The sequence below is a fragment of the Corylus avellana genome, chromosome ca7 (genome assembly GCF_901000735.1).
Source record: "Corylus avellana chromosome ca7, CavTom2PMs-1.0".
Classification (NCBI taxonomy): domain Eukaryota; kingdom Viridiplantae; phylum Streptophyta; class Magnoliopsida; order Fagales; family Betulaceae; genus Corylus; species Corylus avellana.
The window spans coordinates 8,556,512-8,572,969 of NC_081547.1; the positions used below are offsets into that span (position 1 = coordinate 8,556,512).

Consider the following 16,458-nt stretch of genomic DNA (forward strand, 5'->3'; position numbering starts at 1 on the left):
CAATACTCACATCACTAATGACTTGGAAAATCTAACTCTGCAGCAACCATATCAAGGTAATGAGACAGTAGCAGTAGGTAATGGTAATGGACTTGGTATCTCCCACACTGGCTCTTCCTCTTTTCTTCGCTCAAATCAACTCCTACATCTTAAAAATATTTTACATTGTCCTGATGCTACAACAAATTTACTTTCAATAAATAAATTTTGTCGTGACAATAATTGCCATTTTAAACTAACTGATACCTATTTCTTGATTAAGGACAACCTCACAGGGAAGATCCTCCTACAAGGGGCAAGTGAAGATGGTCTCTACCCATTAAGGCTACAACACTTCACAAAAAATAAAGTCAGAGCATTTACTGCGCAAATTGGGATCAGGGTGTCTTCTTCAGCTTGGCACAACCGCTTAGGGCATCCAAGTCATCAAATCTTGCAGCATCTGCTTCACAACTACTACCTTCCTGTGTCTTCAGTTAAGTCGAGTCAATCTATTTGTGTTTCATGTCAATTAGGAAAGAGCAAAAAATTACCCTTTATTAAGTCAAGTCGTATTACCACTGCTCCATTGGAGCTTATTCATAGTGATGTATGGATTTCTCCTTTATCTTCAATCAATGGAAGCAAATGTTATGTTATCTTTATTGATGATTTCTCTAGATACACCTGGCTATTTCCTCTAAAACTCAAATAAGATGTTTTTGAAACCTTTGTTAAATTCAAGTGCTTGATAGAAAATTTATTTTCCCTTAAAATTAAACAACTTCAAACAGATGGGGGTGGTGAATACACCTCTCATAACTTTACTAAATTTCTGTCAACACATGGTGTTCTTCATCGAGTCACATGTCCACATACATCTCAACAAAATGGAGTTTCAGAAAGAAAACATAGGCATATCATTGAATCTGGTCTTAGTCTCCTAGCTCAATCCCACCTTTCTTCTAAATACTGGGTTGAAGCTGTAAGTACTGCCGTGTATCTCATCAATAGATTGCCTACCTCTACTCTCCAAAATTCAAGTCCTTTCACCAAACTCTACAATAAGGAGCCAGACTACACCTTTTTAAAAACTTTTGGTTCTGCTTGTTATCCTCTCTTAAGACCCTATGCCAAACACAAATTGGAATTCAGAAGCAAACAATGCATCTTCCTTGGATATTGTACCCACCAAAAGGGTTACAAGTGCCTTGATCCCATCTCCAATCGTGTATATGTCTCTAGACATGTTATTTTTGATGAATTGGTGTTCCCTGCACAGAATAGAATAGCATCTTCATCCCCTAACGGATCAGATCCTTCCCCTACAGGTATTGTTCTTGATCATTCTCATTTTTACTCTATGAATAATTCTGACTCTAATACTGTTCAGACCTCACCCCCAATCACCTTGCCTTCCCCAGCACAAGTACCTATTCTAAACACTCCCCTGACTACCCCTACTGCCGAATTACTACCACCTACCCCTGATCCTATCCCCCACCTAGATCAATCCTTACTTCAGCTTTTGCCTGCACCTACTGAACCAGCCTCTCCTCATATTGTCACAAGATCTATGACTGGAAACTCCAAACCTAAGTCTTTTCCCAACTATCAGCTATTCCTATCCTTAAAATCAACCAAGCATCCACTAAAATCCTTTCATGCTACACACTTGCCTTCTATCCCTACCACATTTGCTCAGGCTGTTTCTAACCCTAAATGGTTTGCTGCAATGGAAAGTGAACTTCAAGCTTTAGTTGACAATGGTACTTGGTCTCTCTGCCCTAGACCTTCACATCGAAACATCATCAAGAATAAGTGGGTTTTTCGGCTAAAGGAAAAATCAGATGGCACTATTGAAAGATACAAGGCAAGACTAGTGGCTAAGGGTTTCCAACAAAGAGATGGTATTGACTACACTGAAACCTTCAGTCCAGTTATAAAACCAGCCACTATACGGATCCTACTATCCTTAGCAATCCACTACAATTGGCCCCTCAAGCAATTGGATGTCTCTAATGCCTTCCTTCATGGTTACTTGAATGAAGAAGTCCTCATGGAGCAGCCTACTGGTTTTGTTGATGCAGCTTTTCCAGATCATGTTTGTAAGCTCAAAAAGGCCCTCTATGGTCTAAAGCAAGCCCCACGAGCTTGGTTTCATAGATTGTCACAAGCTCTTCTCCATCTTGGTTTTGTTGGATCCTTAGTAGATACCTCTCTTTTTATGCTTCATCAAGGCTCTGTTCATATTTACATACTGATATATGTTGATGATATCATAGTAACAGGTACAGATTCATCTATCATGGAGACTCTCATCCACGGCCTTCAAATGGAATTTAAGTTGAAAGATCTTGGTTGCCTTTCATACTTCCTAGGCATCCATGTCCTTCGTGACAAAACTGGCTTGCATCTAAATCAAGGTAAATACATTATTGATTTACTTGATCGTGTGCAAATGCTTGGAGCAAAGCCCTATGCCGCACCCTGCACTTCAGGCAAGAAGCTCACCAAGCTTGATGGTGATACTCTACCAGATCCCACAACCTATCGTCATATCATTGGAGCTCTACAATACTGCACACTCACAAGACGTGACATAGCCTACACTGTCAATCAATTGTGTCAATTTCTCCATTGTCCAACTACAGAACATATGAAGGCTGCTAAAAGAGTTCTAAGGTATCTCAAAGGCACACCAGATCATGGTCTTCACTTCACTTCAGGTCCTCTTCAACTTCAGGCATACTGTGACTCTGACTGGGCAGGGGATCCTCTTGATCGCAGATCCACTACAGGGTATTGTGTTTTCTTCGGCTCCAACTTAGTATCTTGGCATGCCAAGAAGCAGCCTGTTGTCTCGAGATCTAGCACCGAGGCTGAATATCGTGCAATGGCCATTACAGCTGCTGAACTCTCATGGTTTCGAATGCTATTCAAAGAATTGCAAGTTTCTCTCCATGATCCTCCTGTACTCTGGTGTGATAACATAGGAGCTATTGCTTTAGCTTCTAATCCCATCTACCATGCTCGTACCAAGCATATAGAAGTTGACTACCACTTCATCCGTGAGAAAATTCTTCACAAAGATCTTTGTGCTAGCTACATCCCAACTCAAGATCAATGTGCTGATATCTTTACAAAGGGCCTTACCTCCTCTCGATTTCTTTTCCTCAGAGACAAACTCATGGTTACTCCCCCTCCCATTCGTTTGAGGGGGGCTGTTAAGGAACCAATAGAGTCTGTTTTATAGTTGTTCTTATCTTTTAGTATTATCCTTATAGTTGTTCTTATCTCTTCTCTTTAGTGTTCTAGTTGTATTTGTTTTACTTATTTGTATTGAATTAGGTCTCCTAGTTTGTATCAAGTTTGGGTTTGTCAAACTTGATTACAATTGTAACTCTTTGCCTATATATACAATGAGAACGAAGCTGAGACTTCATTCCGCCAAAAGCAATTTTCTTTGCTTTCTTTCAGACTAATCCTCCCTTTTACTCTTATACTTCTTGATCTAACTTTTAAAATCACTTTTGAATTTAGAACTAGTGGCTTTTAAATTTTGATGTAATTAATAATAATATTAAAAGTCACATCAAAAATTTTAAAAGTAAAAATAAGAAAGTCGGAGTGTGTATAACAATAAAATTATGAATAATTTTCTCGAGGGAGCGATCGGGTCCACCCTATTAGGTCATGATAATTAAAGGAAGTCGTTTTTGGGTCGATATTTTGTGGATAGTCTTTCAAAGAAAACAACATCCCTCGCTAAACTCCAATCTCTAGAACAGGTTCTTCAATTTTGTTCAAAGTTTTCATCTTTGTCAAACATTCAGTATATGACAAATATATAATCTTAATAAATTGGCCCACTTAAGATTCCTGATAACAAATGGAATTTGACAGAGATAATTCAACATAATGTGGTGTACAAAAATTCCATCAATAATATGAACAGAAGAATAAAGTAAGATTCAAAAACCATACCTGTCTAGTTTGGAGGTGAGGTACGTTGACGAGGATTATGAGCAGTACACATTGCCGTATATAATGCGAAAACTTCATCTTCAAAGAAACATGCAACGACTTTTACCTAAAAAACAAAAGACAACAACGACAATCAAACCCATCAAAATTAAACAAATTTATTGACCTAATTAATTATGATCAGGTTTCTTAAATTTAGAACGCAGGTATTTTGTTAACATACGAAAACCTAACATCATGAATATATGGTTCGTATGGGTGTAGTACTTAGGATACTAAAGAGAAAAAAAAAAAAAAAAAAAAAAAATTTCTGTTATGAATGAATTCGAAGTAAACAAAAGATCATCTCTAGCAAGAGTATGGACAAGAGGATCGAGGGCTATTTTCCTATATATTAATTGTTGACTGCTGACTTAATGAAATGAAACCATTACTGTTAAATTATTATGAGGTGCGTGTAATTCGTAATACTATTGTTATTGTTAAGAATATTATGTTAGGGTTATTTACTTATTATTTACTTTCTTAGGTATTATTATTCTACTACGTTTACTTTTCTTTAGTCTATTAGGTTTACTTTTCCTTAGTCTACTACGTTTACCTTTCCTTAATCTATTACGTTACTTGCCTCTCTATAAATAGAGGCTTCTATATTTATTATCATTATTAAAACAATATCAATACAATGTAGTCCATTGTGTGCTTCCGCTCTCCCTATTATTCTTCCGCTCTTCTATATCTCTCCATTATTCCAACATGCTATCAAAGCATTTTAACATGGTATCAGAGCCACCTTCTATGGCCTTCAATAAACGTTTTTAATGTTTTCCGACGCTCCCTCCGGTAACCTCCAAATTTCGGTCGTCAACGCGCCGCCGAGCGGTTTTCCGCTCAAAAGGTTTTCCACTCAAAATCTCTTCCACTCCTTTAAATCTACAGATCTGTGGAAGATCCGCCGCCATCGGTCCTCCGAGCTCCTCCATGCTTCCCCGGCAGTTTCTGCCCGAGCCAATCGCGCTGCTACCGTGACTGCTCTCGGCCAAATAACCACCAAAAGTGGTGTCTCGGCCCCATAACGGTGGATCTATGCAATCACAGCCTATTCCAGCTTTGCTCGCGCCTCCACACTCCGCCCTCAGAAACTGTCGTCTCTCCAACGCGCCTCCACGCGCCTCCAACCTTTGTCGGATCATCGTGGTTTTTTGCTCCATTCAGTAGATCCGTCGCCGGTGGTCTCAAATCCGTCCAGATCACCACCATTAGAGCTCCAACGCATCGCCATGCTCCGTCCAAAAGGTCTGCGCGTGGGCTTCATGCTCCCACGTGCTTCACGCGCCAACAACCCTCCTGGCGCATGGAACACATGCGCCTCACGCGGTTGCCAGCCCTGGCGTGTGCACCACACACACCAGCGTATCTTCTCCCTTATCAATTGCCACGTGTCATCTGGAGAGCCCGCCATGTCAGCCCTAGCTCTCTACCACGTGTCAGCTGGAGAAAAAAAAAAACCGGATCCATTTTCGACCCGATCCAATGGGTTAGAACCGGATCTTCTCAAATCGAGTTAGACCATCCATTAAAGGTCCATGGGTTTTCAGGTTTTGGCCCACTCAAACCGGTCCACTTGTCTTTTCGGATCCAACCGCCTCGACCCGAACCAACGGGTCTCAAATCCGGTTTGGCCCACTAGGTATCCGAAATCCGATTCGGATCCGTTCAAGCCACTCCAACCCGATCCAAAACTGGTTTCAAACCGGGTCAGCGGGTTTGGATATCCAACCTGGTCCAATACCAGTTTTCTAAACTGGGTCACCGGGTTAAGCACTTCAATCTCTCCAAACCGGTCCACTTTGTCAACCCGATCCAACGGGTTAGACCAGGTTCAATTAATTTCGGGTCAGACCATTTAATGGTCTATGGGTTTTAGGCCTAATATGTTGGCCCAAGTAAACTGGCTGAATACAAGTCTCAAGCCCAATCTTTTGGGTCTAGCAGCCATCTTCAGCCACCAGTTGCCGTCAACCGCCTCCGGCCGCACACCTCCGACCACCTCCGGCAACTTTCCCGGCAAACTTCAAAAAAAAAAAAAAGCCTTTCTTTTTCCCAAACCTTGAATTTGAGGGGGGATATTGGAATATTTGAGAAATCACCCAGATCCAAGATTTTCAACCCAATGAGTTAGAACCGAGTTCTGCCGCCGCCAGCCTCTGTGCACCGCCTCCGGCCGCCCAACTCGGGCAACTCTTTCGGCACAAGCAACTTTTTCAGCAAATTTATTTTTCTTTCCCTTTTCTTTTACCCAAACTCAAGTTTACACATTGAGTTTGATGGGGGATGTTAAGAATATTATATTAGGGTTATTTACTTCTTTAGGTATTATTACTTTACTAGGTTTACTTTTCCTTAGTCTACTAGGTTTACCTTTCCTTAGTCTATTAGGTTACTTGTCTTTCTATAAATAGAGGCATTTATATTCATTATCATTATTAAATCAATATCAATACAATGTAGTCTATTGTGTGCTTCCTCTCTCCCTATTATTCTTTCGTTCTTCTATATCTCTCCATTATTCCAACATACTATCAAAGCATTCTAACATGGTATTAGAGCTATTCTAATAGTTATATTCAAATAAAAGGATAGAAAAAACTTAAAAATGATAATCAAATTAACCATAGATAATAGATCTGTCTTTTTATTTGGTGTGCGCTTTTGCATGGCGGATTAAGATGCGAATTTAAAATTAAAATTGTCTTTAATTAATTACCATGTAATTTGCAAATTGAACGATCACGTCAACGACCTTAGTTTCACGATCGAGGTCGATATTCTTTCTTTAAAACGTGTTCTAGACTTCTAGACACTTGGAATTTTCTTTACAGTGCTTAGAAAAAGGCTAATTCTTGATAGAGAGACCAGTTGGATTATATTGTCTTATCTAGCTAGTTTATATTGAGATTCCAGCCCTCCACCCACCACTTGGATTGTCTTATCTAGCTAGTTTATATTGAGATTCCAGCCCTCCACCTGAATTCTTAGTCCCATATAAATGTCATTTTTATAGACGATAAGAACCCAAACCATGAAGAGTGTATAGCCTCACAAATCCCATATACGATAAGAACCCAACCTGTGTTGTTGACCATCAAAAAGTTTGAGCTCTTGGAATTACATGAGATTTGACAATTTTCTTCGGATAAAAGTCATATATATATATATATATATATATATATATTTTATTCCACAATTATCTCACAATATTGACATGAAAATTTCAAATAAGTATTGATTTTTTTTTTTTTTTTTTGTAATAATGAATAATCTAAAGATTTGTTGAAACTAGCATATTCCGTCATTACCCTCTCCGGATTTTTGATATTTTTCATAACTTAATTCTTAACTTGGGTATAAGTTCCTATTAAAAAATTTATTTCTTTTTTAATTGGCCCGACGTCAAAATGATGATTAGTAGGGGTGTCAAGGCGGTTACGATTAGCGGTTATTGCCAATAACCGCTAACCGTAACCGCCTTAGCGGTTAGTAGATTTCACTAACCGCAACCGCTAACCGCCTAGCTGTGAACGGTTAGCGGTTAGTGACATAGATAACCGCCCGCTACCCGCTTTTTCAAAATTGGGTTTTTTTTTTTTTTTTGCTTTTTGGGCGTTTTTTGGCTTCTTTTTTTGGGCTTTTTGGGTTTTTTTCACCCTCTTTGTTTTTTTTGTTTTTTTTTTTGTTTTTTTTTGTTTTGGCACCTTATTTTTTTTAATTAAATGCTTGGTACGATTCTTTATAAAAAAAACGTAAATCAAAAATATTTGACCCGAAATTTACATTTACTTGTACTTTAAAAAAAATTCCTTAAATATTAAATCATAACCGGTTAACTTTTTTTTAAAAAAAAAAAAAATTCAACACAACATATAAAAAAAAGTTCGGGATTCAGACAACTGTCACAACATATAATGATAATACATTAATACTTAAATTGTGTTTATAAGTAACACATTGGTCATTGTTTAATCCAATGTCAAATTACTTAATTTGATATTCTACGAATCATATCATCATTGTACATTAATAATATGATTCACTTAAAGTCTTAAATAAAGTATTTGAATTGTCATTGAATCATATAATTAAGTATTGATATTATACATTTATATTATTCATATGCATATGTAGACTTATATAGACTTATAACATATATAGACTTATAAATTTATAACATACATTGATTAGACAGACAAATTGGGACAGAAATATCAAACAAGGCCACATGCTGGAAAAATTTACAACAGCAAATTAAAGCATGAATGTTAAATAATGGTAAGTGAGTTGAAAAGTTTTTTTATTTTTTATTTTTTTTAATGTTTTGCTTTCAAAAGTGTTCTTGATGGATAGCATTCAAGTCTATTTTTTTTTTTTTTCCAAAAAAAATATAAAAAAAAAGTGAGAAATTTGATCAATACTTGTTTTCACTTATATATTTGTCTTTTCTTTCTTTCTCGATGATGAAAAATCAAAATCAGAAAAGTTATTACATCTAATTATTTCAATGATGATTTTCTAAATTTCTAATCACTTTCACAACTAATTTTCAATATCTTGGACCACCGTGGGAGTGTTTTTTTTTTTTGTTTTAGGGATCACCGGCCTTATCTCCTTATAGGTGGATCCATATTTTTCAAAGAATAATGTTATACTTATTCTCACATTTTTACACAATTTTTTAGACTTATAGGTACGTAGTTTTTAAAACCACTATTGGGATCAATGGTGGTTTTAAAAGCTAGTTATGTATGTGAAAAAATTGTGTTAAAATATGATAGTATTGCAACACTCATTTTTCAAAATCCCCATAGATTCATCAAGAACAATATTACCCAAAATAGAAAAAGCTCAAAAGTTTAATTATATTCAATATTGTGTCCCTGCTTCTTCTTTTTTTTCAGACATGAATATCTTCAAAATTGAGTTGTAGGGATATTCTTTCAATTTGGTTTCTAAAAATGTCATTTGAAAATGTGCTTCTCACTTGTTCTTTTGATAAACATTAATAAATAAAAAACATGTATTTCTTACATATGTACATGCAAAAACGACACATGACAATTTTAGAAACTGTTCAATGAAAGAAATTCTTCAAACTCAGTTGATAAGAAATTCTCTCCCCCTCTTGGTAACTCGCTTATCGATCTGAGCAAATTACAGAGCGAACATCAATGACACATACATGCTTTGTACATACAAAAGATGATTTGAAAATACTATTCCTAGCTTTTAGAGGGCTAATCAAAGACAATATATCAATATTACAGTATTTACTAAACAATTAAATTTACAATTTTTTATTAAACTTTGGTGCTTTAACATCATACCATCATCAATAGGACGAACAACCAAGAAAATCATCATTGCAATGCAATCATATAATGAAAGCGAAGAATTTCTGTTCTGATCAGATTAATTGGAAGTAAATAAAAAACCACCTCTTAATGAAACACATGCACGGTTGACTGTTGACTTAATCAAATGAAGTCATTATTGTTAATTAAATTATTATGAGATGTTTAAGATGTAATTCCTTCTGTCTTTGCTCCTGCCGGATTCAAAATAGTAGATGATAGCGTGCTATATATATATATATAGCATTAGAAAAAATTAAATTTTTCTTTACCATGCATGCAATTTTCATTAAATACAACAAAATAAAATCGTAATTATAATAAATTAACTATTGAGTATATACTTTTATACAACTGAAAAGACATGCATGGTAGTGAAAATTAGCCTTTAGATTTGTAACTGCGGGTAAGGTAAGGTAAGGAAAAAAAAAAAAATGTAGACGATGTTCATTGCAATATCATCCTAATAATATAGCAGTTACATAACAGTCTATTAAATGACATTTTTTATTATAAAAGAAATTCAGTTGATCCAATTTGTTTGTACATTTTGGAAGACAATTTCAAATATGAGAATTGAATTTCTCCATTAATTAATTTTCCAATGTGGGACTCACAAAGGTTCTTAGAACATGTCATAGTACCGGTGGGTCATTGCAAAAGTCTAATATTCATTATTGAAAAAGATGACAACGATCAACCGTGAAGAAGATATAAGAAAAGAAAACACATGGAAATCCTTCCAAGTTGAATGATCTATAAATACTGGTTGAAACAAGTGTAGGTAATAGTTGAGATAAGGTATTTTTTTGGCGATGGGGTTCAAACATTTCATCTTTGCATTGCTCGCTGGTTTGGGTCTTATACTTGCTGTTCATGCCCAGGATCAATCAGGTATATATATGTATATCATCATCATCATCATCTTAATCTTTCAATATCACTTTGGTTTTGGTGAGCTAAGGGATTATTATTCTGTCTGTCTTATCTGTCGTCCCAGACTTCTTAAGCATAGCTTGTGGGTTACTATCGAATTCTAGCTTTACGGAGGAGGAAACCGGAATAATTTACATTTCAGATGCAACTTTTCATAGACACAGGTACAAGTCAGACCGTATCACCTGGACTCAGAAGTGAGTATCAATCATACTCATGGAATCTCAGAAGCTTTCCTGAAGGAAGCCGCAACTGTTACAGCATCAACGTCACTGGAGGCATTAAATACTTGATCCGAGCATCCTTCTTGTATGGGAATTATGATGGAAAAGATAATTTCCCACGATTTGATCTGCATCTTGGACCAAATACGTGGGAAACGGTCCAAGTGGAGAATTCATCGGAGGCTGTCTTGAAGGAGCTCATACATGTCCCGTCTCGAAACTATATTCATGTCTGTCTCGTAAACACGGGCTTTGGGACGCCATTTATATCGGCAATAGAGTTAAGGCCATTGATAAATACCACCTATGTCACCAAATCTGGATCATTGGCACTTGATTATTGCTATGATTTTGGATCAGAAAGCGATCTGGGATACTGGTGAGTCATTTTATATGATAGCAAGTCATTTGCATTACTGAAAGCAATAAAATTATTTTCATTTTCAGTATTGGCTGTGAATTAAGTTATTCATTAAAATAAAAAAAAATAAAAAAAAGTAGTGTTGTGAACCACTAGTTGAGTCAGCTTAAAGGTCCACTTTAAAGTCTTTCAATCTGTAGAACAAAAAGTCAATTTCCTCCTGTCTTATCTTATTTAGGTATCCAGACGATGTTCATGATCGCATTTGGGAGCCCTATAATGAAACTGGGTGGACAAATTTAAGCACCCCGCTGATCATTGACTCCCAAAACAATGATTATCAACCACCATCTATTGTCATGAGTACTGCCGTCACACCAGTAAATGATAGCACTCCTTTAAAGTTCAACTGGGACTCAGAAAATGCGACTTCTTCCGAATATTATGTATACATGCACTTTGCTGAAGTGGTAAAGCTCAAAGCCAACCAATCAAGATCATTTTAATATTACCCTCAACGGGGAGTACTGGTACGGACCCCTTGCTCCTGATTACTTGTCCTCACACACTCTGTCTAGCACATCGGCCATAAGTGGAGAAGCAAAATATGATCTTTCTTTCATTAAAACTGAAAATTCAACACTACCACCCATCATCAACGCGATTGAGATATACTCCGTGAAATATCTCTTGCAATCAGAAACAGACCAAGGAGATGGTACGTTCTTCACACGCACGTATATATATATATATATATGATTTTCACTATAAGTCTGGTAACTTAGCCTAGTTTCACCCATCATCAATGCATGTGAAATTCTAGTTGATGCCATCATAAAGATCAAGTCAACGTATGGAATAAAGAGAAATTGGCAAGGAGATCCGTGTGCCCCAAAAGCATACTCGTGGGAACGTCTAAATTGTAGCTATGATGGTGATAGTCCTAGAATCACATCCTTGTAAGTTTATGCCTTTGTATAAGCTTTATGTCTTTCCAACTAATCTTGACTCTTAATTTAAGTTATTGTACAACTTAAATTCCTCAGGAACTTGTCCTCAAGTGGATTGGTTGGAGAGATATCTACCCACATATCAAATCTCGTAATGTTACAATATTTGTAAGTATATATCCACTATTTACAAGATTAAATAACTGAAAAACATCATCATGATGATGGCGTAAGTAAACATTTTCTACCCCAAAAAGTATTAAATACAAGTGATCCTCTCATTTCAGGGATCTATCTAGCAATAGCTTAATTGGACCAGTGCCTAATTTTCTGTCTCAATTGGTACACTTGAGCGACTTGTAAGTTACTTTTATTTTAAGACTCATGTTACAAATTTCATGTTTAGAGAAGTGGAAAACAAAACTATTCATTCGACATTTGCATGCAGAAACTTGGAACGAAACCAATTGTCTGGTTCAATTCCAGCTGAACTAATTGCAAGATCAGATAATGGTTTATTATCATTAAGGTATGATTATTTTTCAAAGACGTCCATAAACCATTACTATTATACTGTATGGTTTAATTATTAATATTATATCTATAATGTTTCTCCAATATGTCAATTTTTGCAATGTTCCGCACCCTAACCCCCTCCCAATCGAACATTGGAGTTACAACATCGCCTCCTCCCCTTCATTAATGCCAAAAATAAATAAATACCTTTAAGAGAAAAGAAAAAAAAAATTCATAAAAAAAGAAGAAAAATGCAAAAACAAAAAATAAAAAAGAGAAAAGGACACATTTCAAGAAAGAAACGAACAAAAAAATCAGGAAAATAATAATAATAATAATTGATTTTTTTCTTTTTCATTTTCTTATGAATTTTGCCTTTTCCTTTTTTCAATTTTTTGTTTTTTTGAATTTTTTGCCTTTTATCATAGTTTTTCTTTTTCTTTTTTTCCTGAATTGTCATTTTGGGCGCGGAAAGGGGACATTGCAACCGATCTAATGGTAAAGGGGGCCGAGATACCGCAAAAATTGAAACATTTGGGAGAACATTACAAATAGAGTAGTAGTTAGAGGAGATAAAGGCAGTAATTCGGATAAATTTTCATAAGTCCAATTTTCATAAAATAAATAACTTCTTTACATGCAAAAAAACCTAAAGCATGGGTTACAATATCTACTAATGATATATACATCAAAAAATTATTTTTACTTTTAATTGCATGCCTTTCTTTAACGTCAAGATCAACACTATCATTTCTAGTGTGGGTGAAAATCCAAATCTATGTGGATCTGGTTCGTGTAAAAAGAAGGAGAACAATATTGTTGTTCCAATAGTAGCATCACTTGGTGGATTGTTGATCTTCTCATTGATTGTTGCTGCCATCTTGTTGAGACTTAGAAGGAGAAAACAAGATAAGACTAAAGGTGACATTTTAATCATAATATTCATTTTCACATTACCAAAGAAAAAATTATCCTTAGATATCACCTTATCACACTCATGATGATCTTTGCAGTTTTGATGGTAGATACCAAATCCAACATTCAAAATGTATCATTAGAGTCAATACAAAGACAATTTACATATTCTGAGCTCCTAAAAATTACCAATAACTTTGAGAGGATTCTTGGTAAGGGTGGATTTGGAACAGTTTACCACGGCTACATACATGACACTCAAGTAGCAGTGAAAATGCTCTCTTCATCATCAGTTCAAGGGTTTCATCAATTTCAATCAGAGGCACGTAACTCTAACTCGTATAAAATATTTAAACTCATTTATATATATGGTCATATAGGTATATTAAAATTAAGGTGCTAAATTTTCATTACAGGTTAAACTTCTTATGATGGTTCATCATAGAAACTTAACTACTCTTGTTGGGTATTGCTATGAAGGAACTAACATGGGGCTCATTTATGAGTACATGGCCAACGGAGACTTAGAAGCACATCTTTCAGGTTTGGGCGTAATTGAAATGCTAAGCAAAAAGTCCTTCAGTTCAAGTACTATGTGATCAACTTAATTTAATTTGAATAACAAAATAGATCAGATCAAGTTTACACATTTTCTTAACAAATGCAGGTGAGAAGCCAAACATCCTAAATTGGGAAGATAGAATCCGAATAGCGATAGATGCAGCACAAGGTTAGCAACGAATTGACTTGCATAATTCTTTCTTTACAACATTCTTTTTTCTATTTTTTTTTTTCGATCAATGATATGGTTATGAATTTGTAGGATTGGAGTATCTGCACCATGGTTGCAAGCCACCTTTTAGTCACAGAGATGTGAAGTCCACAAACATCTTGCTAAATGAAAATTTCAATGCCAAACTAGCTGATTTTGGACTATCCAAAATTTTTCCCTCTGATGGTGGCAGTCATGTGTCAACCGTTGTTGCTGGCACCCCTGGGTATTTAGACCCTGAGTGAGTATTTATGTTATTATTTTGTTTACTTGTGATCATCTTCAAAATTCATTTTCTTCGCCAAAAAAGATTGACATTTATAGTCCACAAAGTCATGATCAAATGAAAATGAAATACAATTGATATGTATTGGATTTTGGCCATACATGACATATTTATTTTGATCTATGAGACAATTAAAAATTTTAAGATATTTGAAATCAATGGAGTTACACACTTTTTCAAGAATAACTTTTCTACAAATATGAAAAATTAACATTCCTTGACTTGCAGGTACTACATATCAAACTGGCTAACTGAGAAAAGTGATGTTTATAGCTTTGGAGTCGTTCTTTTAGAGATAATCACAAGTCGGCCTGCAATAGAAAAATTTAAGGAAAGGACTCACATAAGTCAATGGGTGAGTTTAATGCTAGCTAAAGGGGATATAAAAAGTATTGTTGATACAAGGTTGTGTGGAAATTTCAAAATCAACTCTGCATGGAAAGCTGTCGAAATAGCAATGGCCTGTGTATCTACAACTTCAGTTCAAAGGCCAACCATGAGTCAAGTAGTGGTCGAGCTAAAGGAGTCTTTGGCATTTGAATTGGCTCACATGAAGGAGGGTGATCACGAGGTCGAAACAACAAATTCAATTGAAATGATTGACATGAATCTGACGACAGAACTGGTTCCTTTAGCACGATAGAACATTGTCAAAACTTGAAATCACGCATGTCGGATCTTGAACCCATTTTTCTTTTTGTAAGTTTTTGTCGGTGCATATTATACTTCCAATGAATCATCCATGATGGTTCTAATAGACTATTTCTTTGTGATATGTACTAAATTTAGCTTCATTGTTAACACGTCTTTTTCCAAAAAGAAAAAAAAAAAAAGTTATACTTTCCTCTCAATACCTCACTTATATTAATACTTACATCCTTAAATTTCAATTCATTGCAACTCAGACCTTATTTTAAAATTTAGATGTCAATTTGCTCCCTTCGTCCAAATTAAACATTTGAAAAAATTTAGTTGAATTTTCTTTAGCTATGAAAAAATTATATTTTAATATTTTTGGAAAAGTTGTTTAAGAAGTGTTTAAAAAAAAAATTAAAAAGAAAATGTGATAATAAGATGAAAAGTGCTTTTACCATTATCAACATATATTTGAAAAAATACTATTCCATGTGGGGTTAACTTAAGAAAATTGTTTGGTGAAATTTTTGAGAAATATTTTGTGGTTTCTAAAATATAGTGTGTTTCTTGTGGGGTTAACATCATGACTCGTAGTAAATTCGTTTGAAATCGGCTAAGATCGAGTCAGACTCAGCAGATCTGTTCAAGCTCGGCTGATTGAGTTTATTGCTGCAGAAACACCTAACTTTGCATTTACGCCTCCAATTTTTGAACCATTTGGTCCTATCTTCGTCGGGTTGTTTCGTACTTTATCTTATGGTAACCTTAGCATGTATTTTATGAATTGTGCATTTTATTTTCTTAAGGATTAAAATATGCATTTTATTTTCGTGGGCGTTACATACTTTGTCAGATGCTAGGCCCTCCTCTTCTAAGTTATCTAAAAGAAACCTACACCTAAAAGGGTAAGTCAGCGGCTTGGTAAGTAAACTTAAGCCAAAATAGGAACTTTGACTTTCATAAAACAAGAATATCTTTGATAGGAAAATACATCATAGAATAGCTGAAAATTAAACTCTTACGTTTATTGAACAATATTGTAAGAATTAGTATATATGACTTCACAGAAAACTTCACATAAAAAATATTGCAAAAAATAACTAGAACTTCAACTTTACCATGAAATAATTGCAAGAGAACCAAACTGAAAAGGACCAGAAACCATTGTAATTGTCACAAGTTACTATTAATTATAATTGAGTCCACTAAACAATTGTAATTACACCCTAGTTTATATTTTTAATTTAGTCAATTAATCCCTTAAATAATTCTTATTTTGAGCATTTGACTTCCTCATGAAATATTATGTAGTCAAAGTCACGTTGAAATTCACTACATCTTATACTTTAGTACCCAAGTTAATCACATAATTATTCTCATACATTTGAAATATCATTTCACGTGTACATAAGTATTTTAATAATTAACTCCTACAAAATTTCTTGGTTAAGGACTAAGAATAATTATTCCATTAAATCTAAATCAAGG

The 16,458-nt window shown here is 35.1% G+C and overlaps 1 pseudogene; it reads left to right on the forward strand.

The window, feature by feature from the left end:
• The first annotated feature begins 10,189 nt into the window (after positions 1–10,189).
• On the forward strand, positions 10,190–14,977 carry LOC132187647 (LRR receptor-like serine/threonine-protein kinase IOS1; annotated as a pseudogene).
• Positions 14,978–16,458: the final 1,481 nt, after the last annotated feature.